The sequence below is a fragment of the Gigantopelta aegis genome, unplaced genomic scaffold, assembly GCF_016097555.1.
Source record: "Gigantopelta aegis isolate Gae_Host unplaced genomic scaffold, Gae_host_genome ctg3380_pilon_pilon, whole genome shotgun sequence".
NCBI classification, from domain to species: domain Eukaryota; kingdom Metazoa; phylum Mollusca; class Gastropoda; order Neomphalida; family Peltospiridae; genus Gigantopelta; species Gigantopelta aegis.
Genome location: NW_024533308.1, coordinates 14,053 through 38,807, shown reverse-complemented (window position 1 = coordinate 38,807; position 24,755 = coordinate 14,053). Strand labels below are relative to the sequence as shown.

Below are 24,755 nucleotides of genomic sequence, written 5' to 3'. Positions count from 1 at the left end.
AATTAAACTGGAAATGAAAGAATACATTACAAAATATACCCAGTAACCCGCACGCTTACTATACTGCACGATAAATATTCCTATATAGTATTTTAATTTTTTTTGTGTCAAACGACATCTTTTTCTCCGACAACAAAGACCACCTCCATAAAAGAGTGTCTACGACAGTTAGTACTGCTGGGTGATGATTGTTATTTTCTGAAAATATTAGAGGAGAGACAATTTCCATTCTAAAGCAGAGAACAATATTATTGACAGATGAGAGACAATACACTGACTACAACACTTGATTTGATTTTCTAAGAAAACAGCTGCTTTCTTTTCATTTATAGCCATTCTATCGATAGTGACTAGTGAAATTAAACGAGTGGTAGGAATGTTTCATCAAAAAGTTCATGAAGATAGGCGTGGCGATTACAGAGCCATGAATAATATAAGTTTATTAAGATATATGAATAAAACATAAAGACGCGATTGTGCAACATTGAAGAATGGATGACGATGAAGTTCCTGCTGCTTGTGAAGGTAGTAAAAAGTTTCCTGAAGTTGGACACCTGAGTTCTAGGAAATACATGTTTTGCAATGCAATAGTGCAATCACTGATTCATTGCCCAGACTTTCACAGATATTTGATGTCACATAAGGACAGTGGTATGTACTTTTATATTTTTGTCAATGTGGACATTGAATTGTCTGTCTTTTTTTTCAAGAATGCACAAGTATATTTTGTAGGTATGTTAGCTAAAAAAAACAACAACAAGAATTACAAATAGTTTCACTCAATTGCTCCTAAGGATTGTACAAAAATATTAATAGTAAGTCATAATATACAATATTACTATGATCATCTTTCCAAAGAAATATTACCATATTGTCATTTTAATAATCAAGAGGATGCCCATGAAACTTCTATTGGAATTCTTAAGAGCCTAGAAGATGCAGACATTAAGTAATTATTATTTCCAAACAATAATGTAAACACAATATTAACATAATGTTCTATGTAGTTCTCAAATAAACATTGCATTGAGACTGGCAGGTGAGTAAATGATTTATATGTTGATGACATTAAATCCTTTAAAAAATACAGTTCGATGTGTAGATATGTAATGCAGTAAAATAACAGAAGCGTATCAGTCTCACATTCAAATTGATACACAGTTGGTTAAAATACAACAGCTAGCTGTGTTGAAGTAACTGTTTTTTCAGAGTGAAAATGTACATAAAGGTATTAGTAAAAATCACAAAGAAGAAACGTTGTCTCTTGATGATCTTGTACGGTACATTTCCTAGCATTTTCAGACTGATAGTAATATTAGATGTGGAGAAAGATACTCAAGCTGTTTTGAAGCATGACATATCCCACCTGCCATCAACGCTAATAATTCATATCAGAAGGTAATAATTTATGAAATTAGATGACTAGTGTTACCACTAAATTAAATGTAAGGTTTACTTGGGAGAGTACACATACTAAGAAGATAGTCGGGCATGTACATATTACTGAGGTCAGTAGAAGTCCATGATAAAAAGGTGTTTCTATCACTGAAGTTACGAGATGACATAATTAACTTGTTCATATTTAGGCAAACACAAAACGATATATTCTGTCCTCCATTATTGGTGCACATTGGCTCTACCCCACACGCAGGTCATTATGTGTCATATGGCTCGTACAGCTGAGGATGGTAATGAGTTTGATGATGCATTGGTGAGTTTTTTAATTCAGTATCAATATCATAAAATTTCATGATAGGTGACACCAACAGACCTGGCAAATGTTTTAACAAAGGAAGCATATATTCTATTCTATACTGAGGTTTTGTGGCTGAGGTTTAAGTATCTATGGTTATTATCACAACAAATACACATACATTATTGTATAGATCTATAGTCTGTTATGTAGCCTTGCATGGGAGAACAATGTTTGGAGTGTTTTCTATAAGCATTACAGGGACTACAAAATAATTATACTATCAGTAATAATATTACTAAATCTACTGTTGTAGTTTAAATAATTATTTTTAACTACAACACAAACACTTACAGGTCATGTATATATCAAGCTTGTTACACACAGCTAGCTGAGGAATATACAAATGCTTGTATTTTTGGAGCTCTACTATATTGTTTTATTAGATTAAATTTTTCTGTTGAAACATTATTTCCTGTCTGTAGCCACACTGTGTTGAAAAACACTAGTTATCAACCATGTTTAGCTATAGCTTCAAATCAACTTGTAGTGTTATACATATATATGCAAGCTGAGCTAAGCAATGTTGGACACCCTAGAATTAGGATGAGAAACATTCAGGATGTACTGGTACTCTAGACGTTTGTTGACAATCACATTGTAAAAACATTGTTAGCATAGTTCATAATAGAGTTGTAATTGATCGAATAGACTATTTGGATATTTAGCTAATAGATAAGACCACTGCTTGTTAGACTGATGCAATGACACTGGTATAAATATATGTTTCTTCTTTCGCGTATATTGTTGTCTGCGGACCATACCACGTTTGAAAGCACCAGTTCCATCTGAACACTGAAGTTAAGCAACGTCGGGCCAGCGAGTACTGGGATGGGAGACCGCCGAGGAATTGCTGGTGCTGCAGACTTTCTTTTTTCTTCTACAAACCCATTCACTGTTTTCTTTCTTCAATTTTTTATGAAAATAGTAATAATTAAAATGTATTTAAAATACAAAACTAAGAGGCAAAAAGCTAAATTATAATTGTTAACATACTCGTAGTCACAATATCATATCATAAAGGTGAACTTTGGAAATATGCCTAATCAACCTACAAATCTGAGAGAGAGATGGGGAGAGACATTAACCATTTTGATGTTATAAAATACTTTTCAACCAGCTATTGTCAGCAGTAATATATAAACAAATGTTCACTTAGATTCAGGAAAAAATCCATGCCAATAGCAGTGGTACTATAAAAGTCAATAGAACAGGTTTCCAGCAATGTGAATGTAAACACAGCTGTATTATTGGAAGTACATGAAAATAGCTATAGGAAGGTACCATCATTCTAATAAACAAATAATAAACCGTCAACTTGTTAAAGCCAGTTAATAAATTATCATAATTGATAATTAATGCTAATAATATTTTATGAAATTGTCTTTGCTATTTTTATGTTTGTAGTACCAATTGCATAGTGTTGTAAAGCAGTTCTCTATGACAGACTGAGGACCAGTTCTACTGACAGGTAGTAGTTTAATAGATTTAAAGATTCATATTAAGGTTTCTAAAAAACCTGATTGGTAGAATATAATATTTGGATATTTAGCTAATGGACAAGAGTACTGCTTGTAGGACCAATACAATCACAGTGACATAAATATCTTTTGTTTTCATTGATTACTGTCTGCGGCCATACCACGTTGAAAGCACCAGTTCCCATCTGAAAACGGAAGTTAAGCAACGTCGGGCCAACGTCCAGTACTGGGATGGGAACCGCCCACGGGAATTGCTGGTGCTGCAGACTTTTTTTTACCAATACATTTTTTTCGTTTTTTAGTAAATACAATGTAAAGAGTCAAAAGCTAATGATTTAATTGTGCTCCTTGATGTTTTGATGGATCGTATACACCATTTTGTTTTTTAAGACCACAGACGGCTTTGTACTGGGATGGAGACAACCCGGGAATTGCGGGTGCTGCAAACTTCTTTTTCTAACATTTTTTACCAATACCTGTTGAAAAATGTATTAATTAAGATGACTTTTAAAAAATTACAACGTAAGAGGCAAAAGCTAATGATAAATTGTGCTCCTTGTTTTGATGGATCAATATGCAACAAGAAAAACATTTCACCAGATATATATCATTTTTTAGACCTGTAATTTGTTAGATAAATGTCCGTCCATTAGATCACCCATAACCATGTACACACAGTGACATAATAATATCTCTTGTCTTTCCTTAACCTTGTCTGCGGCCATACCACGTTGAAAGCACCAGTTCCCGATCTGAACACTGAAGTTAAGCAACGTCGGGCCAGCGTAGTACTGGATGGGAGACCGCCGGGAATTGCTGGTGCTGCAGACTTGTTTTTTTTTTTTTTTTCTTCTTGTAAAATACTCTACAAACCCATTCACTTTTTCTTTTAAGCTTCAATTTTTTATAAAAATAGTAATAATTAAAATGTAAAAAAGTTAAAATACAAAACTAAGAGGCAAAAGCTAAAATTATAATTGTTAACATACTCTTGATGCATAGATAATGCCTTGATAGAAACAGTCATGACAAAACATCTGTAATCCTTGTACATCGGTTGAAAGCACCATTTTAAGATACAGGTTATGGAGAGAGCCGCCCCGTAATTGCTTCTAGAAACTGACAACACTTTTTTCTTCAATTGTACTGTGACTAAAATAACACTAAGAAAAACTTTCCAAAATTGAGGCATATTTTGATATCCAGAGATATATCGTGTTTACAATTGTAACTTTACGTCAAATACCAGTTAGTCATGACCTGTTTTATTAACTTACCAAAACATGTAAACATGTAGAGAAACTAAAGGATAGAGTACAAATGGTTTGTTATTTTTTTGTTCTTATGTTATAGTCTCTTAATAGTCAGAACTGTTGGACCTCAGTGATGTATATAAAATACAAATATTAGTGTTATGGAACAAGTATCTACTAATTTGGATATTCTGACACTAGCCATATCACATGTAGTGTTTCAGTTTTTGAAAAATGTTATTAATTGTGATCTTAAAAATCAATGACATACCTTTCTCACCGTATATGACTCTATTAAGGCATCTATTTGTATCCTAACCTCATCATTTACCATCAATCATCATCAGTCCCATCATTTACTTTGGTTCTATTTAATATTATCATATAGTAATGTGTGTGTTTCTGCTTGGTGCCCTTAACACTAACTAATTGCTATTGGCTATCATTTTGACTTTAAAAAATTATTTTATTTCTGATAGTAGAATTATAATAGCTAATGAATTACTTGATGAATGTTCAATATAATGAAAATAATTATGTCAACTTAAAAACTAAAATCTAGCTGCAATAAGTGAATCCTTCTATCCCTCTTTAAATACTCACTGTGGAGTCCCATAAAGTGCATTTGTACCTACACAAATACCTACTGGACTGTGACCATTGACAATCTGAGTAAAAATTACATTAGAATTATATAGAATTTATTGATGCATTAGTCAGTAAAGATAGATGTACTATCACTTACTTTTGCTACTGCATACATAGATATATGGGTGTCGAATTGTATTCCCTTTAATAACAGTACTACTGATTAGTTAAGATATTTTTGTCACTTATTTGGCATCATCTTTGTTAAGAATGTACAATAGCCAATAATATATGTATTGAAATAATACCTTTTTAGGAGATAGAGAACAGCTATTTTCATGAACTGCATTCTGGACTACAATCTTACTTCATAAAAATCTTATCTGTAAGTCTCGATCTATTCTCACTGGAGCTATAACAATTGACAGTCTGATCCTCTTCACCATCTGCAGGCAGTGTATTTTTGAGAGCTATACCCACTCCCTTTCTAGATACTTCCTCATCTATCACTTCTGCTGTTCAGGAGTGTGAGGGTGTTTCTTCTTGACTTCATACTATTGTCTGTAATGTCTATGTTGAGAGAGAGGAGTATTGTTGAATTGATGAGCTGGAAATAAATGTAAAAGGAAAACTATTATTGAGTGAAAAGTGGACATGACTGGGATGTTATGGTAATGAAGGTGGTGGTAATGATAGTTTTGGTACAGTAATTGGTACTTGTGGACTTGGAAGTGGGATATGATTTCAAAGTGAAGTGTGATGTCAACATTATTGTTTGAGAAAATCTTGACTATTATTAATTTTGGAATGTAAAGGGAAAGTGCCAAGTGTTAGAGATCAATTCATATTGAAGTAATCATGTAGATAATGACTTCCATTGATCGAAAAATTTCTTTTATAATAATTGATTCATTAAAGGTGATATATCCTTCATTCTGTAAACTATTGACCTCACTGCACTCTATATAGTTTCCTTTTCTTTACTGTATAGTTTAGATAATGAGGTGGCATGTTCTCAATTCTCAGTATACGTACTATTATATAGTTTTCATTGTTATATATCATTAAACACAAAACATGTCAATCAATGTGGCCCAACCATTTATTTGACAATATACAAGGTTACAAGGTCAAATCAGTAAATGCATACCAATACACACAACACAGTTAGTTATATATAGTTTAATTTATATATATAAGCTTATATTAGTGTAATAATATAAAAAATGTCTTCATAATGAGGATTGCATGTATCTAGCATTAATAAAATGAATCATTTTGTGTTTCTATTAACTAATTTAGTATAGCCAAGAAAAGTAAGGTATATATAATTGTTGAGTGTGACCATTATAATAGAGAACACAATTTAAAATTATATAATCATGTATTAATTTTTATTAAGATTATCAGAAATAAATTTTCTAAGAATAGTGTACAATGTATGCATTTACAATACATTAGAGTATTCACTATCATTCTTGTACATGCACATATTTGTAGTGCTAATTTCATTCCTATTGATTAACTCAAATGTACACATTCTTAATAAATAGATATACTATCTATTGTTTAGGAATTCATAAAAATATAGTTGCTATTAGGCAACATTAATGTAACTATATAATCTTTTAAGATTAGGATATGAGATTGTGTAAGTATAAGGATATCTTTAAAATGGATGCATTAAAAAAATAGCAAGTAATTTACCTTATTACTATAAGCATTAATCACTGGCTAAGGTGTTTCAAGAGAATTCTGTTGATTTTCCTTTGCATCAACGGTTTGATTCTTTGTCTTGTTCATATTTTAAGTGAAGGGGCTGGTCAATTTAATGAAATTAAAGCCATATTACTGAATGTAATGTTAGAATGAAGTATCATGAAGGAAGCCAATGTATACACTGTATCACCAGTGTTTTTACATATCAAATATGAACAGTGAGAAAGAACAATCATAGTGAATAAACACACACATCATATTAACTTAAGATGGCAGTGTCCATTTAATAAAGAACTACACCCATTGTTGTGTGACTTAACTATTTAAATACTATTAACATTATAAGTACTATTATCACAATACAATAAATTAATGAATCAATGCAAAGCATTACCATTAGTACAATTAAATTATGCTTGGGACAAGAATGTAACTAATATGATCTGTTGATGTTACCATCATCTGAGCACAAAGCACAGCATGAGTACAAAGTTTTGATATCTACAAATTTTAGGACTAGGGTTGAGTTCAACATCTCCTGATATGATGATGAGAAGTAAGAGAAAGAGCGCTAATGAAAGATTAGATCTCTAATTCTCCTTACTACCACTGTTGTCAGCAGGTGGAGCATCTTTAGTATGAAACACTACTGTATGATATCAGATGACAAGGCCACACACTGCAAAAATAATATGGTTATTTAAACAACAAAATTTGTACCTAACATAGATTGATTACTATGAATGTTGAATTTTTGGTCAATTACTCACTGTATAATTAGTTGGTATGTTGTACTTTTACAACCAACAAATTATACAGTGAACAATTCATGGAAATTCTATATTCCATAGTAATCCACACATGTAAAGTACAAAGTAGTTCTTATTCTAATTTTTACTGTGGCAGTCTTATACTAGCTCTCCATTGACAGACATCAGTCATTACTATATCGTTAAATAAGAGAGATTATCATACAATGATAGCTATTAAAATGATACATTCAATTGAATGTTTTCTTTTCTCTGCCAGTATATCAAAAAGAATAATATAGAAAAAAGTGCTTCTAATGCTCCAGTGGTTGGACATGAAGAGACTTAAAGAGTGATGTTTGTAATACATGCCACTGCTTAACTCAGTCCCTATAGAATGGAAATAGATGTAACCGAAGCAGTCAAGCAATAATCAATAGTAACCACTCTAGCATGCAGAATGTCAGACTATATATGAAGTCCTTTTCATGCTCATTGAAGAAGATTTTTGAAGACAATATTGATCATGTGATGTATTTATGATATATCCTCTTAAAGATGGTATTGAGATTTTCAACAAAATGTAGCATGTGTCAATTGACGAATTAAAGCTATATTATGTGATGTAATGTTAGAATGAAGTGTCATTGAAGGAAGTCAATGTAACACTGTATCATCAATGTTTATAAACTTACAAGAAATAAATATAATAGGGTAAAAACACCCACATCATATTAAGATGGTAGTATCTATTAAAATTTGATTGTGTCAGAGGACCTGTGTCAAATAAATGAAGTAGATATACCAATAAATATCTATAAGTATACATCTGCTAATATGGGAAATATAACATAATTTTCATTGCTGTAAGCAATGGCTGGACCAAGATAGCTAAGAAATATAGCAAGGATTATAAAGGAAGTAATGAGGTCTTCATTTATTGGATTTGTGCATATCATATTCATAGCCAGACCGTCCCAAAGGTGATTGTTCATTATATAATAGACTTGTAGTTGTTATGGTCAGTTTTGAGCTATATATTCATAGTCTCATAATTACATACAGTTAAACAGTATTATAACAAATGATTTTTTTTGTCAAAGGGCATAATGAATATTGGAATTATAATAATAATGTCAACAATTCTTCCACTGAGTGGTTTATAGTACTTGTTCCAATGTGATCACACTTGACAATATTCCCCGAAGCATTTATCACATGCTAAATGTAAGAAAGATTTGCATTTTATAAATATACAATGATTGATCAAATTAGTACATTATGATAATGTAAACTTATATTTATAGAACAAACACTATGTTAATAAGACATCCAATTTATACTAGATTATTGCAATACAACGAGTATAGTGAGAATGATAAAATTAATTAATTTACAAAATAGTCAACATACCCGAATGGGTGCCACTTGGAGAACAAGGTCCATTACGAGCCAAACAATACCTTGTGCACTGTATAGAAAAAGATAGGTCATAAAATTAAATATTGACTTACTGTAGTGTTTATATAATAATCCACACCACAAATGTAAGATATATAGCAAGAATAATATAAAGAAGCTGCATTGAGAACTTCATACTTCTTATGCCGTATGTCCTGAAAGTTGTTCAGTATTGATTACGTATGAATTATGGTCTTGAGTAGTTTACAATGTCCTTTTTAAATTCAAAGAATGTGAACATCATGTAATTATCCAAAACTGATGCTATGTAAACACTTGTTAGTTTACTTATTATGTGTATGCTTAGTTGCATTAGCAATATGGCTGCCTGTGCTGTTGGCGTTGTTGTTGCTGGTAGTAATATCAAATGTAATGTTTTTTGTTTGGTCATCTTCAGTGATCCTTGTGTTCTTCCTTGTCTTCATACATATCATATAAAGTGTGTACTAAGTCTGTAAGAGATCAGAAGAATGACTTGAATTGTCCTCTTCACACTTGTCAAGATTTAGCTGGAAAATCCGAGGGAGATGATTAATTGACAAAGCTTTTCTTTAAGTGTCAGTGAAGAAAATCCATATGGAGTCAGTGCAATAAGAAAAAATTAGGGAAAAAAACAGTAAATTTTGTAATAGAGTGATGAAGAGCAATACTACAAACCTGGAAGTGAGAATTGGTAAAATGACAAATATTTGTAAAATAAAGTTTAAAACGATTGTTGGCACTATTGCAGATAGTTAAATATATACAGACTCGACGTGAGCAATTAAGGATTATGAAATCCTGTCACATTACCCAACATCAGGACATATCAGGCTTAAGAAACAATTGGATGAATCAATGATTGATTCATATTGAACGGCATATGATATGATTTTAAAGTGGTAGTTTTGTTTAGAATTTATTGGTTTTTTGTATTAACACATGTAGGTTGTTACCTGATAAGGAGTCCTTCCACAGCTTCTAGAATCATAAACCACATAGGAATCATCTGTAGTTGTACACATGAATTCATAACCGAAAGTAAGTTGAATATTATTTGACCTAATTCGATCAGTTAATCTAGTTAAGTGATTGAATTCTACATTTAGACCAGTACCAATTTCATGCCACTTAGCATCAATACTGGATAGCCAATTGTAAGGCTTACATTCTGAGGTTGACACAGCTATTTGAACAAACTGGGCAATATTATCTGAAAATGTAAAATACAGATAATTAATAACAGGTGGTAACAACAATAATGCAAATATATTTTACATAAATATATGATTATCAAAAATGTATTGAAGAATTGAAATCAGTGATTGGCATTAATTTAGTCACACTAACTCAGTTCCCATCAGCATTGATGGACAGTAAATTAACACATTATATAGTAGACAATAAATACAAAAAGGTTGTTTATTTTGTTTTACTGACAGCTATTATCCAGAGAAAGTTTTCAAATTTTAATCCTTCTTTTAAAGTTATTTGCATTCTCTCATGTGAGCAGATGTTGCATGTTGTGAATTGATTACCTTATGGTTGTTTGGAAGATCTAAGGAACTAAAAGAAACTAAATCATTATTATCAGTCCTAATGAAGGACAGGGGGGTCAACTACCCTTCTGGAGGCAGAGATAAGGAGAGAGGTGAGGCTTCATTTTTATCTCTCTTCATTAGGTGGTAGAATCTTCAGGTTTTTCTAATATTAACTTCTCAATTGTACACTGATCTTGTGAAGGGACAATGCCCTAATTTGGTATTTTGTTAATGCCTTTGCCTTTAAACCCTTCTTCAATTATACTAGTGCCAAAAACAAAACGGACTGTCACATCACAAACTTCTCTAGGTATTATTAACACAGTACAAAAAAATTCTGAATAATTGTGGCTGTCCAGTACAATGTAAAGAGAGTAGAATTTTGTCCCTCATCATTAGTTATTCACCTTGTACAATGAATACTGTAAACTGCTATACTTAAAAAAATGAAGACAATTGAGAGACATCTAGATGCTAGTAGCACTATAATGTCAACAAAAATATCCTTTATCAGCAAACTTTATGAACTAGAACTATTAGGTAAGCACTATAAAGACCTCATGTCATATCTACAGCTAATAACCACCTTCAAACAGCAATCACAGTCATAAAAGCTATCACACAATATCTAAAAAGTCTTTACCAGTTAAAAGGATACTGTCACCAAATGAACACTGCAGACCACCAAAAGTTTTCCAACTAAGAGGAAAACAACAAATACAACAACTACACCAAAACCAACTCAATCACAAATATTAATACAACTAAGAAAACACACTTGCAAAAGATGCAACGTTTGTGGAGGCTGTTTTTAAAAACTGGTCAAATACATTGTGACTCCTATCTATTATGGATGTACCTTACATCCATAGTGTAACACTAAATAGTATAGTTGTCTGCTTGTGTCAAAATGTGTTTTTATTGAGTTCATTCATTTCATATTACTAATGTAAATATCATTATGTCCCTTTTTTTTTCATGTTACAAAAAATAAAAATCCTTCACTCTTCTTCATTATCTTTTTGTTCTTTCTATCTAATTTTATAACAGTTCTTTTTGATTTTCCAGACAACTGTACCACACCCACTCCTACCCTAAGCTCCTCCCTCATACCCTACTCGTTTAAATGACTGTAGGACCCACGTGGAGGACAACAGTAGAAGGTATGGCAGATTCTGTTGGAGTATATAAACCTGGAAATGAGATGATTGTAGCTGAATGTCCTAAAGGATGGAGGGATTTGGTCTACATAGAATATCCAGGTACATTAGGTTGAATAATATGTTCTTATTGCTGCTTTGTGATTGTAGGAAATTGTTGAAAATGAGAGAAGTCTTTTGAAACACTTGGAGGTATGGAGACAATTACAAAAGTGAGACAGTTATCAGAAAATTTATTAATAACCATCACTGTAAAATAGCACTAATCATGTACACTGGTTTTTATAATTATGTAAAAATCATTCCCAATATATAGTCTGTACTGTTGAACAGTATATTATATCTGGTACTTTTCCTAAATAGTTGTGTTTTCAGACATCCCTTCCCAAATTGATGTAAAATCTTTGTCATACAATGAAAATAAGTTACATTTTCAAATCACTTTTACGCCAAATGTCTCATCTGTCATTTACATGATTATATCTTAATATTTTATTAGGTTTGTCAATAGGACTATAATTGTCTTGAGTTGAGATATCGTCCCAGATAATATCTATTGTAAGCCAGATGTTGTCAGAGCTTCTAATTTCTAACAGTACAGTCAGAAGAATTAGGACAAATAGATCTAGTAGTTCAAACGTTTCTGATAGTAGTTGTAAGGATGACAATGAAGGAACAGATTATCTTATAATGCTGAACTGTTGTGGTCAGTTTGTACTTGTTTTTGAAGTAAGTATATAATACCGTATTTTCTTGATATGAATAGTTAGACGTGAATGTATAATATGTGTGTATGTGTGTGTGTGTAAATTATAGCCTTTTTCTTATGATATCAAGTTATTCAACCTGGTCTAAATAATATACTCATAAAGGATTACCACTTGAACCAAATCCTAAACTATTAATGACAGGTTGGTTCAGTCATTTTATATCGAATGTAACACAAACTACTTTTTGGCTAGAACTCATGGATGAGTCTTGTTTCTCTGTGATTGTTCCTGTGTTTCCTTCTCTCTTAAAACTGAATGAACCTTCTTAATTTGCATTAGTCACTAATCTTATTACCTTAATAGCTTATGATTGTTACACTCATTACTTTTATATTGCAGATATCAGAGTCTTTATTTCCAAGTTCGTAAAGCTCTTGAGTCTACTGTTGTACCTTTGTCAAGGCTATCAAGAACATGTATTATGACCTCTTGGTATAGGAGGAGAAGTGAAGGGGTGGAGATACAAGAAAGTCCACGTATCAGAGGAAGAGAGTCTTAGACTAGCAGAAGAGAGGCTCAGAGATACTGTTGGTAAGAACAATGCTCCTGAAATCTGGAATGAAGCACTTAGACAACGTCTGTAATAGAAATGACATCTGGTTGTTTTTTGAGAGAGGATAAAGGATATTTGTCTTGTTTATTAATGTATTTATTCTACTTGTGTTAGTAGTTCTTTTTCTTACAATGGACATTGATGAGTCTGTGTATATATATAGTACTGACACATATATATCCACTTCAGAGACAACAACTTTATCAGTTATGTGATCTACGAGATGACACACTTCAAACTATTATACATAACAATGATGGAAACGAGAAATGTCATGTAAGCATTTATTAATAATACATTATGTCATTGAATTGGAATAAAATAATACTTAATAATACTTGTTCTGTTGACGTAGTTTTCCATTTGATGTTAAATGAATCTTATTTCCATATTAGGAAATAACTGGATGGTATGAAGAGGACGCATATGATAAAATATGCAAAGAACTGATTGACCTAATAATAACTAAAGTACAAAGAGAAGGTGTGTCTGGAGACCCAATCTACCACCTATTTAGTCTGTATGAACACACCTCCTTGATTTAATATAGAAATTGATAAGGTAATGTTGGGCTTGTAGGATAATTATTAAAATTAAGGTAGACAAATGTGGGTCCCACATGATTGTAGAAATAAAGGCCAAATTGGATATTTTTATTTACGGATATTTTCTTAATCGTTCAATTTTGTTATATATTAGGACATAACATTGAGAAACCAGTTGCAAAAGAGAAAATGGATCCAGATGTGTCTGGTACAGCATCAGAAAACTGAATCTAGAATCTCTATAACAGTAACATTCATGTATAAAGATATTTAGATCATGTTTCATATAAGAATTTCTTGCTACAATGTAACTAGACTTCATTGAGAGCAATGTTAGTTCACATTCTTCATTGTTATATTTTTTGTTTGGTTGATCAGTGGGCTGAGTCACAGAATTGCAGACTGTCAGCTGACCAACAAAGCAGGTTGGTACAGTTTATCAAAAGGCTACATTGTCAGTTGTTAAATTATATTAATAATTATCACTGAATTTATATAATTCTACTTTCAATTATGATCATTTGTTTTAGTCAACATCATTTGTGACATTACATTTTTAAGATGAAGCTGTTATACTTGTTGTTAATAATTGTGGGGCTAGAATACATAAAATACTGTAATATTGCATGTATTTAGAAGACATTTAATTAATTATTAATCAGATCAATAAAAATGAATTAATATTGGTCACGTGTGGTGAGGTTTTCCCCGCCAAATCGTCACGCGTTTGTATCTTGTGTCTGTCAAAATAAAGTATGACAGAGATGTCTTAAAAATATAAAATAAGTTCATTTTACAAGCTTATGTTAGTACACAGACCCCGTGGGGTCTTCTTCGCTACGACTTGTCTCTTCGTTCGTCACTTCCCTGATGTTTTCACTGTTGTCAGTTCTCTGATATTGGATTGTTCGCTGATATTTTGACTGTTCTCAATTCTCTGATATTCATTGATATTTTAACAATTATCAGTTCTCTGATATTTGGATTATTCACTGATATTTTGACAGTTCTCTGATATTTGGATTGGTCACTGATATTTTAACAATTCTCAGTTCTCTGATATTTGGATTATTCACTGATATTTTGACAGTTCTTAGTTCTCTGATATTTGGGTTATTCATTGATATTTTGACAGTTTCTCAATTCTCTGATATTTGGATTATTCACTGAAATTTTGACAGTTCTCTGATATTTGGATTGCTCACTGATATTTGACAGTTCTCAGTTCTCTGATATTTGGGTTATTCACTGAAATTTTGACAGTTGTCTGATATTTGGATTATTCATTGATATTTGACAGTTCTCAATTCTCTGATATTTGGATTATTCACTGATATTTTGACAGTTCTCTGATATTTGGATTATTCATTGATATTTGACAGTTCTCAATTCTCTGATATTTGGATTATTCACTGATATTTTGACAGTCTCTGATATTTGAATTATTCATTGATATTTTGACAGTTCTCTGATATTTGGATTATTCATTGATATTTGACAGTTTCTCTGATATTTGGATTATTCACTGATATTTTGACAGTCTCTGATATTTGAATTATTCACTGATATTTTGACAGTTCTCTGATATTTGGATTATTCATTGATATTTTGACAGTTCTCTGATATTTGGATTATTCACTGATATTTTGATAGTTCTCAATTCTCTGATATTTGGATTGTTCACTGATATTTTGACACCTCTCAATTCTCTGATATTTTGGACTATTCACTGATATTTTTGACTGTCAGTTCTCTGATTATCTCTGATGTTCTCTGGATGTAAAAGGTGAGTTGCTGTCCTGTCTGGTCTCTTCTGTCTTCTTCCTTCAAGCCTTCTTTCCTCTTCTTTTAATTTTTTTTTCAATTTTTTTGGGCTATCCAGCCCATACACTATACACACACTCATACAAACCCTATTAATTATTTTCCCCCCTGCCGCCTGGCGGCCTAAAAATTTTTAAAAAATATCCTAGGCCGCCAGGTGGCGGGGGGAAACTCTGATCTTCTAGGATGCGTATGTGTGTGTGTGTGTGTGCGTGTGTTTGGCTGGTCCTTTTTTTCACTTCCTCTGTCTCTCTCTTCTCTTTCTATCCACTCATTGTCACCATCAGTTCATAACTACTCTCTTTTTTTCCCGCAGGAGCAGCACTGGTGAAAAAGGTTAGCTGTCTCTCCATTCATCCATCCACTTTTCATCCATTCTTTAAGAATCCAGTTATTAATTTTTCTTTCTCTCCCTCTATGTTCTCAACTTGTGGACTGTCTGGACTCTTGAAAACTCTCTATCTTCTCTTTCCTACAATTGCTGGATTGGAGACCTTCATTGGACTTCTTGAAGACTTGTCAACTACAGAGACTGTCTCATTTTATTTTTATTTTTTTTGTTAAAAATATTTAGTTTCTATTATAATTAGTTGTCTTTACAAAACATTTTTCACTGAAATTTTCAAAGTCAATCTTAACTTTAGTTTCTAAGTTATTTAAAGTTAAAAATTTAATTTAACTTAAAACTTCCGTTTAGAATTCAAGCTTTTATTGAATTCTTTTGAACTTAGACTATAATTATATTGAATTCTTATTTTTCTTAATTTTTTATTAAAATTAATTTTTTTTTGAATTTGTTATTTCTATAGTATTATGTATAATTATGAAAATAATTTTCTATTATATTAATGTTCAAAATTTAGAAAAATAATTTACAAAACTTATTTACAGAACTTAAAACGAGAGTTGGTCACGTGTTAGCTGTTACTTGCTATGTGTGTGTTGATAATATTTTTTCGCCCTGTCAGTGTGTGATTAACGGACTCTCTGTAGACTATCTTTGATTGGATTCTCAAGATCTTCACTATTGAGACTGTTTGTGTCTTTTTAATTTCTATTTATTTTTAATCATTAAAATAATATTTATTTTTTTTCTGTTTATTTATTTTAATCATTAAAATTAAATGTTTAATTATCATTTAATTTTTGTTACTTTGTTAACTGACTTAGAAAGTTTAGGGTTCAGTGTTGTCTTCATGTTGTCATGACAACTATGCAGTGAGCAGTCCCTACTGATTAAAATCAGATGCAAATTCATTGCTAACTTCAATCACTTCACATGCATCAAGAGAAAACTAACAAGTAGTATAATTAAAATACTTAATAATATAATTACAACAAAAACACTTATTTTTAATGAGGTCTTTGTTGTCGTTCTATCTGCTGAGCTATCATTCAGTGCCTGCTTTTTCATTTTTTCAGGTTTTTTATCAGGCAAAACGAACACAGCAAACAATAATGGTATAACAGGTAGATAATAAAAGTAACTGCAATAAAAAGGATATAACATGTTGAAACCCTCAGACATTGTTTTAAGTAACACTTTAATACATCATACAGCCATTTTAATTAGAATACTAACTAATCAAGAGAGCTTCCAAGATTATCAAGTATGAAAAACTAACCTCCATATTAGTACATTGTTATCCTATAACAACAGAATAAAAGAGAGATGAGCTAGTGTTCTAAGTACAATGGTTGTCGATGTAGTGACAATATAATATGATGAATAATGGTGAACTTGATGCCAAATCAACCTACAAATCTGAGAGAGAGATAGGGAGAGACATTAACAATTTTGATGCTATAAAATACATTTCAACCAGCTATTGTCAGCAGTATTACATAAACAAATGTCACTTAGTATCCAGGAAAAAACCATGCCAAATAGCAGACACTATAAAAGTCAATAGAACAGGATTCCAGCAAGTGAATGTAACAACAGCTGTATTATTGCAAGTGCATGAAAATAGCTATAGGAATGATACCATTAGTCAAATAAACAAATAATAAACCAGTCAAACTTACTTATTAAACCATTAGTAAATTATCAATAAATTGATAATTAATGCTAATATTATTTTATGAAATTGTCTTTGTTATTTTTATGTTTGTAGTACCAATTGCATATTTTGTAAGCAAGTTATCTCTATGACAGACTGAGGACCAGTTCTACTGAATACTTAGTTAGTGGAACACTGCTTGTTAGACCGATGCAATGACACTGATATAAACATCTGTTTATTTGCAGTGATAACTGTCTGCGGCCATACCACGTTGAAAGCACCAGTTCCCATCTGAACACTGAAGTTAAGCAACATAAATATCTGTTTCTTCGCGTTATTTGTTGTCTGCGGCCATACCACGTTGAAAGCACCAGTTCCCATCTGAACACTGAAGTTAAGCAACGTCGGGCCAGCGTAGTACTGGGATGGGAGACCGCCCGGGAATTGCTGGTGCTGCAGACTTTCTTTTTTTCTTCTACAAACCCATTCACTTTTTTTCTTCAATTTTTTATGAAATAGTAATAATTAAAATGTATTTAAAATACAAAACTAAGAGGCAAAAGCTAAATTATAATTGTTAACATACTCGTAGTCACAATATCATATCATAAAGGTGAACTTTGGAAATAATGCCTAATCAACCTACAAAATCTGAGAGAGAGATGGGGAGAGACATTAACAATTTTGATGTTATAAAATACTTTTCAACCAGCTATTGTCAGCAGTAATATATAAACAAATGTCACTTAGTATTCAGGAAAAAAATCCATGCCAAATAGCAGGTACTATAAAAGTCAATAGAACAGGTTTCCAGCAAGTGAATGTAACAACAGCTGTATTATTGGAAGTACATGAAAATAGCTATAAGAAAGGTACCATCAGTCTAATAAACAAATAATAAACCAGTCAAACTTGTTAAGCCAGTTAATAAATTATCAATAAATTGATAATTAATGCTAATAATATTTTATGAAATTGTCTTTGCTATTTTTATGTTTGTAGTACCAATTGCATAGTTTGTAAGCAAGTTCTCTATGACAGACTGAGGACCAGTTCTACTGACAGGTAGTAGTTTAATAGATTTAAGATTCATATTAAGGTTTCTAAAAAACCTGATTGGTAGAATATAATATTTGGATATTTAGCTAATGGACAAGAGTACTGCTTGTTAGACCAATACAATCACAGTGACATAAATATCTGTTTGTTTTCATTGATTACTGTCTGCGGCCATACCACGTTGAAAGCACCAGTTCCCATCTGAACACTGAAGTTAAGCAACATCGGGCCAGCGTAGTACTGGGATGGGAGACCGCCCGGGAATTGCTGGTGCTGCAGACTTCCCCTTTAAACCTTTTTTACCATCATAAATCATTTTTAGACCTGTAATGTTGTTAGATAATGCCCAGTCCATTAGATCACCATGAACATGTACACACACTGACATAAATATCTGTTTCTTTCCTTAATCCCTGTCTGCGGCCATACCACGTTGAAAGCACCAGTTCCCATCTGAACACTGAAGTTAAGCAACGTCGGGCCAACGTAGTACTGGGATGGGAGACCGCCTGGGAATTGTTGGTGCTGCAGACTTCCTTAACTTTTTTTTTACCAATACATTTTTTTCGATTTTTGTAGAAATACAACGTAAGAGGCAAAAGCTTAATGATTAATTGTGCTTCTTGATGTTTTGATGGAATCATATACAACAAGAAAGACATACCGTTTTGTTTTAAGACCACAGGACAGCTTTGTACTGGGATGGGAGACAACCCGGGAATTGCTGGTGCTGCAACTTCTTTTTCTAACTTTTTTTTACCAATACCTGTTGAAAAAAGTATTAATTAAGATGACTTTTAAAAAATACAACGTAAGAGGCAAAAGCGTAATGATTAATTGTGCTCCTTGTTTTGATGGAATCATATGCAACAAGAAAGATACACCGTTTATTTTAACCAGAGATATATCGACCTGTAATGTTTGTTAGATAATGCCCAGTCCATTAGATCACCATGAACAGGTACACACACTGACATAAATATCTGTTTCTTTCCTTAATCCTTGTCTGCGGCCATACCACGTTGAAAGCACCAGTTCCCATCTGAACACTGAAGTCAAGCAACGTCGGGCCAGCGTAGTACTGGGATGGGAGACCGCCCGGGAATTGCTGGTGCTGCAGACTTTTTTCTTTTTTAAACTTTTAAAAGATCATGGCTGCACATGTATTATCTACTGACCAATCAATTGCCTGCACAAGTGTTGGGACACAGTCATATTGAACAATGACTTTGTCGAATCAGACTGATTTTATTTCTTTTTGCCATGAAATTCAAGTGAGCTGTCATGGAAAATTTGTTCCTAGTTAAAATTGGACCTAGGTCCAATTTTTGCATGCAAATTTGGACCTAGGTCCAATTTATGCAAGTTAAATTTGGACCTAGGACCAAATTTTGCTGCCTAATTTGGACCTATATTGCAAAATTTGTTCCTAGAGATAGGTCCACTTTTTGCAACAAAATTTGGACCTAGGTCTACTTTTGGCAGCAAGACTTGGTCCCAAGTCCAATTTGATCTGATTATAATAAGATTTAGCATTTAATCTAAATAAAGTCAGTACAAGTTATGTAATTATAGGTTATATTATATAGGTAATGTTACAATTAATTAAGAGTTTTTATACAAGAGTCACATATCCATGATATGTGACTGTTGGTCTGCCAAATGACACTTGGGACTTCAACACACATCTTCATGATACCATTCTTTGCAGTCTTTGCACTCAATCATTCTACCCTCTTCTGGTTGACGACACTTGCAGTATACTCTGAATTTCATATCAGCAACATATTGCTTTGCTTTCTTTCTTTGCTGCTGACAAGGGAAAGGGGTAATTGTCTTATTTTCAGGACAGTGACAAAGGTGGTCCCTCAATTGATGTTGAATGTAGGTTATTTGTGTTGGGGTTTGTCCACCGCAAAGAGATGTGGCAAAAGCCAATGAAAAAACCCCACAATCACTTGTACCATGTTGTAGTTGAACTGGCTGAAAACGCACAGTTATTTCAGTTGGTCTGTGAACAGCATTGCTGCAATCTGTGCCTTGGCTCTAAATGATAGTCTAGTACATCGCATAGAGTCAAATATATCAACAGTTGCAACAGGACAGCCAATATTACTAGCAGTGACCCAGTGATTTTCATTGATGTGAAGTACTTGTACAAATTGTTTCCTCTGCACTTCAAATGCCAATGTCATCCCCAATATAGTGGGTTGAAGTCCACCAATGTGTGGATAGGCATCTTTCAGAAGTTTCTGTCCAGCAGTGATGAGTGCATCACTCAGCCAGCTACCATTGATCAATGAATTTTTGTCTGATGGAAACAATGTTAATTCTTGTATCCAATATATTGTGGGGACATCTTCCTTGTTTGTTAGGTCCACACACTCTATTGATAAAGAGCTAATAGTGAAGCAAATGATAAGCTTCTTTTATCATGTCTTCCTTTACCATCTTGTTTATTAGTCTGCTGTGACAAGTTTATTGGAGGTGTTTGAGGTGAATATGGTGATGAGTTTGAGTTTATTGGAGTTAATTGAAGTGAGCAAGTTGAAGACGAGTGTGATGGATTTGATGGAATTGAATTGGAAAGACTCGATGATGAACCTTCAACTGGCATTTTATACAGCCTTAGATGAGCTCCATTCACTCTCTTAACAATGACATTGTCCTGACCTAATACAAAAAAGTCAATAAGTTCAAACATGGCAATCATTATTACTTGAAAGTTTTAGCTTATAGAAACCTTTCCCAAGACAATCTGTTATTTCATAAGGTCCTTTCCACTTATAATCTAGCTTCCCTCCCTTCCTCTTTTTTCTTCTGAAGTCTTTCATAAGTACATTTGCACCAACCTAATAATAGTAAAGATAGTCCACTGTTTACATACACAAAAATGCATACCTCAAATGCAATGGGAATGGCATGTTTTTGGTCATAAAGCCTTTTTTTGCTTACTCTGGGCTTTACAAATATTTTCCTTGACTTTCTTAAAGACACATAATCGTTCCACTGTAAGCTTACTAACAACTTCTTCCATATTACACTGCTTGTCTAAATCTGGTATGTCTGCTTTGGTCTGTTTTTTTCGTTTATATCTATAGGCAAAACAGGTTTACGACCAAACATTACTTCAAACGGTGAATACAGTGAAGATTCATGCCTGGATAGAAAGAAAGCAGTCAATATCAAAACAGTTTGCTGATGATTCTCAGATAACTGGAAGTGTTATAGGCAAAAATACAGCTATTTAGATATTCATCCCAGGTATTTTTGTTTGTTATGGCAAAACTTAATAAGCATTCTCTGTAGAGTTTGGTTAAATCGTTCATCTAAACCGTTAGCCTAAGAAACAAATAAATACAGAATCTTAGTTAATTATAGTTAACTTAAATGTGAATTCTGACCTGTGGGTGATATGGAGTGGTTAAGTGATGTTTGATGTTGAGTTTTCTCATTAGTTCTCCATTTAAAACATTTCTAAACTCTCTCCCTTGATCTGATGTTATAATTCTTGGGAGACCCATTGTCATAAAAACCTAGTAAAGGAATGGATCATTACCACTGTTTAAAATATTGATCTGTCTACCTTCAACAACTCATAAGCCACTCCTACAGCCTCTTTTGTTGGTAAAGCAGCTGCTGTGACCCATTTTGTCAAATAATCACTAATTGTTAAAATATATCGATTTTCCTGATTGAGACACAGGCGACAATGGTCCAATAAAATCAATTCCGATGTGGTACCATGGGGAATGAACTGGTATAGGGGTGTAGCTCTGGTCTTGTAGTTGTCAACTTGTCTCTTGTTCTTTGACACTCATCACATGCAGATACCTACAATAAGTCACAGTACAACTTATAATTAAGAAAAACACATCACTTACAACTTGCTTCACATCTTTCATGACTCCTTTCCATGTAAATCTCTCAATAATTCTATTATAGGTCTTTTTTTTCACCAAGATGTCCAGATGTTGGGTCAGCATGGCAACAACGCACAATTCGTAACTTTTCAGTCTCTGATCGTAGATACCTCACCCACTGAAAACAGAAATATTATCATAAATTATTTTAAGACAATAAAAAAAAAACTGAGAAAATAATACAAACTTGTCCTGGTTTCTTCTCATAGTACACTTCTCCTTCTTTCATTGCTAGTTTGCCAGCCTTTTTCCTAATGCTTCTCTTCCTGTTAGCGGAACAATCTGAGCCATAAGTTCCATTTCTATGTAGTTTATTGCTTCCTCTGTCAGGTTCCCATCTTCTCTCTGCTGTGACATCGCTTTTTTGACACTTTGAAAACTTCACCAGGTGGCTAAAGCTCTCCATTTAAGTACATACAACATAAGAAGTGATAAAATCAATTTGTATGTGTCAATTCCACTTCTCTTTACCAAGTTATACAGTCTGAGACGCCTGGGTCCAAATATTGCAAGGCGGAATTAATTTTGCAGACTTTTTGTTGCCAAATTTGGTCCTAGGTCCAAATTTTGCACCCGGACCAAATTTTTCGTGACAGAGCTATTGATACAGTTTGCATTGATAACTAGATATTGCTCAATGTCTTTAATATCTAGGAAGAACTCAAAATGGATTCTGTATACATAACAGTTCTGAATATTAAAAAGCTTACCATGCATTTTCACAGAAATCCCATTCGGCACATGCAATGATAGTGACAAGAAGAGAAAGGAACGCTGCAAGCTCTGATAGCATTATAATGCCTGTTTCTATGAATGCAGATTGAAGCAACCAACAAATGTATGTTACTAAATATCTATAATTATTGTTTCCTGTGCAAGGTTAATTTTTGTCTTAACAAATTATGTTGGGAGTCAATTAACTATGTCGTGGTTACATGCAGTAGTTTAAACAGCTATAGAAATAAAGAAATCAATTGTTCTGTTCTTTCTCATTATAGTTATAGACTTTTGAAAGCAAACTGTTTTGTTATATGATTAAATCTGTAGCATGTTGTGAATAGCTAGTAATATTATTTACTTATATCTTATAGATATTAAAACAAGATTATACTACATGTACATGTAGATAATGTAGTACTAATACATGTAGATATAAATTATATAGATGATGATTGGCATATGATTAGACATCTATAGCTATTGATTTACTATGATGAGCAAAGAGCAATATTTTTGTAGAAATAAGAATGTCTATCAGTTGTTTTGTTGTTAATTTGAGAACAAAGTTAACATCATAAGATTATATGTAATGGCTTAAAGACAATAGCCTGTATCTATGAAAAAAAGCACATCAAAAATGTAATTATAACTAATCTATAATTTTTATAAAAGGTCTAGAGATATAGGATAACAAAACTTTATTTTCACTTAGTATTATTATTAGAAAGTTATAAGGCTGGGAATAATACTGTCTATGAAGGCTGAACAGAGGTAGCATCAACTGTTCCATTCAATACTTTGCCATATGAAGAGGGAAGAAACCAATGGTACGTTCCTGGATCTGAAAAATGATGAAGAATAGGAAAAATGACAAAGAGGCAATAAAATTTTTTTACATTGTCATAGACATATTTCTCCAATGCATTGTGATTGTTGGTGTACACCGAGTCCAAATGGAGCACAAAATAGATATAGTTCCACATGTTATGATCATTAAGAACATGATCATGAAATCCCTGTAATTTAACATTTACAATAAATTATAGACTATCTCAGTTGTGAATACCTTAGCTTTGCGTTCAAACATGTCATTATCAATTCCACATATAAAACAGTATTTCAGTTTGTCCTTTTTTATCTCATCCTAAAAAAGATATTAGTTACCTTCTAACCAGCTTGATCTTCTGTCCATCTATCTGCATGTATCTATTATTTATCTATTCATCCATCCATTTTTCCATATCATTTCTCACCCTTTCACTTCTCAATTCTGAAAATCGATCAACCAAGATGGCTACCACAATATTCAAGCCCAGTGTAGTCACAATAATGAAAAATGTAACATCAAAAATAGTTCTGGTCCAATAAATCGTAAAAGATGGATCGTTACTTTGACCAACATATCGAAGAGGTAGTGTCTACAATGACAAAATAACAAAATTATGTGATAGTTGAAGCTGAAGTTATTATGACTTAAAGCAAACATTAAAAAATCTACTTACAGCTCCTAGAGTATCTAGTAGTCCTTCACGTATGACAGTGACAGAGCATTGTATTAATGTATTACAGAATAGGTTGTAATCCATGTCATAGGGGTTGAAAAAGTTGTGCAAGAATGCAAACGACAACACAGCATAGATCAAGAAGATGGCAAGTCCAAGTAAACCAACA

At 32.6% G+C, this 24,755-nt stretch overlaps 5 non-coding genes and 2 pseudogenes across 5 annotated transcripts; all 7 read left to right on the top strand.

Annotated features, from left to right (window-relative positions):
* Nucleotides 1-2,502: 2,502 nt before the first annotated feature.
* LOC121392091 lies at nt 2,503-2,621 on the top strand (annotated as a pseudogene).
* Nucleotides 2,622-3,381: 760 nt separating this feature from the next.
* LOC121392092 lies at nt 3,382-3,503 on the top strand (annotated as a pseudogene).
* A 444-nt stretch (nt 3,504-3,947) lies between these two features.
* LOC121392090 lies at nt 3,948-4,065 on the top strand. Its single transcript, XR_005960412.1, has one exon. It is a non-coding gene; the product is annotated as a 5S ribosomal RNA (ribosomal RNA).
* A 13,660-nt stretch (nt 4,066-17,725) lies between these two features.
* LOC121392094 lies at nt 17,726-17,844 on the top strand. Its single transcript, XR_005960413.1, has one exon. It is a non-coding gene; the product is annotated as a 5S ribosomal RNA (ribosomal RNA).
* A 760-nt stretch (nt 17,845-18,604) lies between these two features.
* On the top strand, nt 18,605-18,723 carry LOC121392096. The gene has a single exon (XR_005960415.1). It is a non-coding gene; the product is annotated as a 5S ribosomal RNA (ribosomal RNA).
* Nucleotides 18,724-18,856: 133 nt separating this feature from the next.
* LOC121392089 lies at nt 18,857-18,975 on the top strand. The gene has a single exon (XR_005960411.1). It is a non-coding gene; the product is annotated as a 5S ribosomal RNA (ribosomal RNA).
* Nucleotides 18,976-19,445: 470 nt separating this feature from the next.
* Nucleotides 19,446-19,564, top strand: LOC121392095. The gene has a single exon (XR_005960414.1). It is a non-coding gene; the product is annotated as a 5S ribosomal RNA (ribosomal RNA).
* The last annotated feature ends 5,191 nt before the right edge of the window (nt 19,565-24,755 follow it).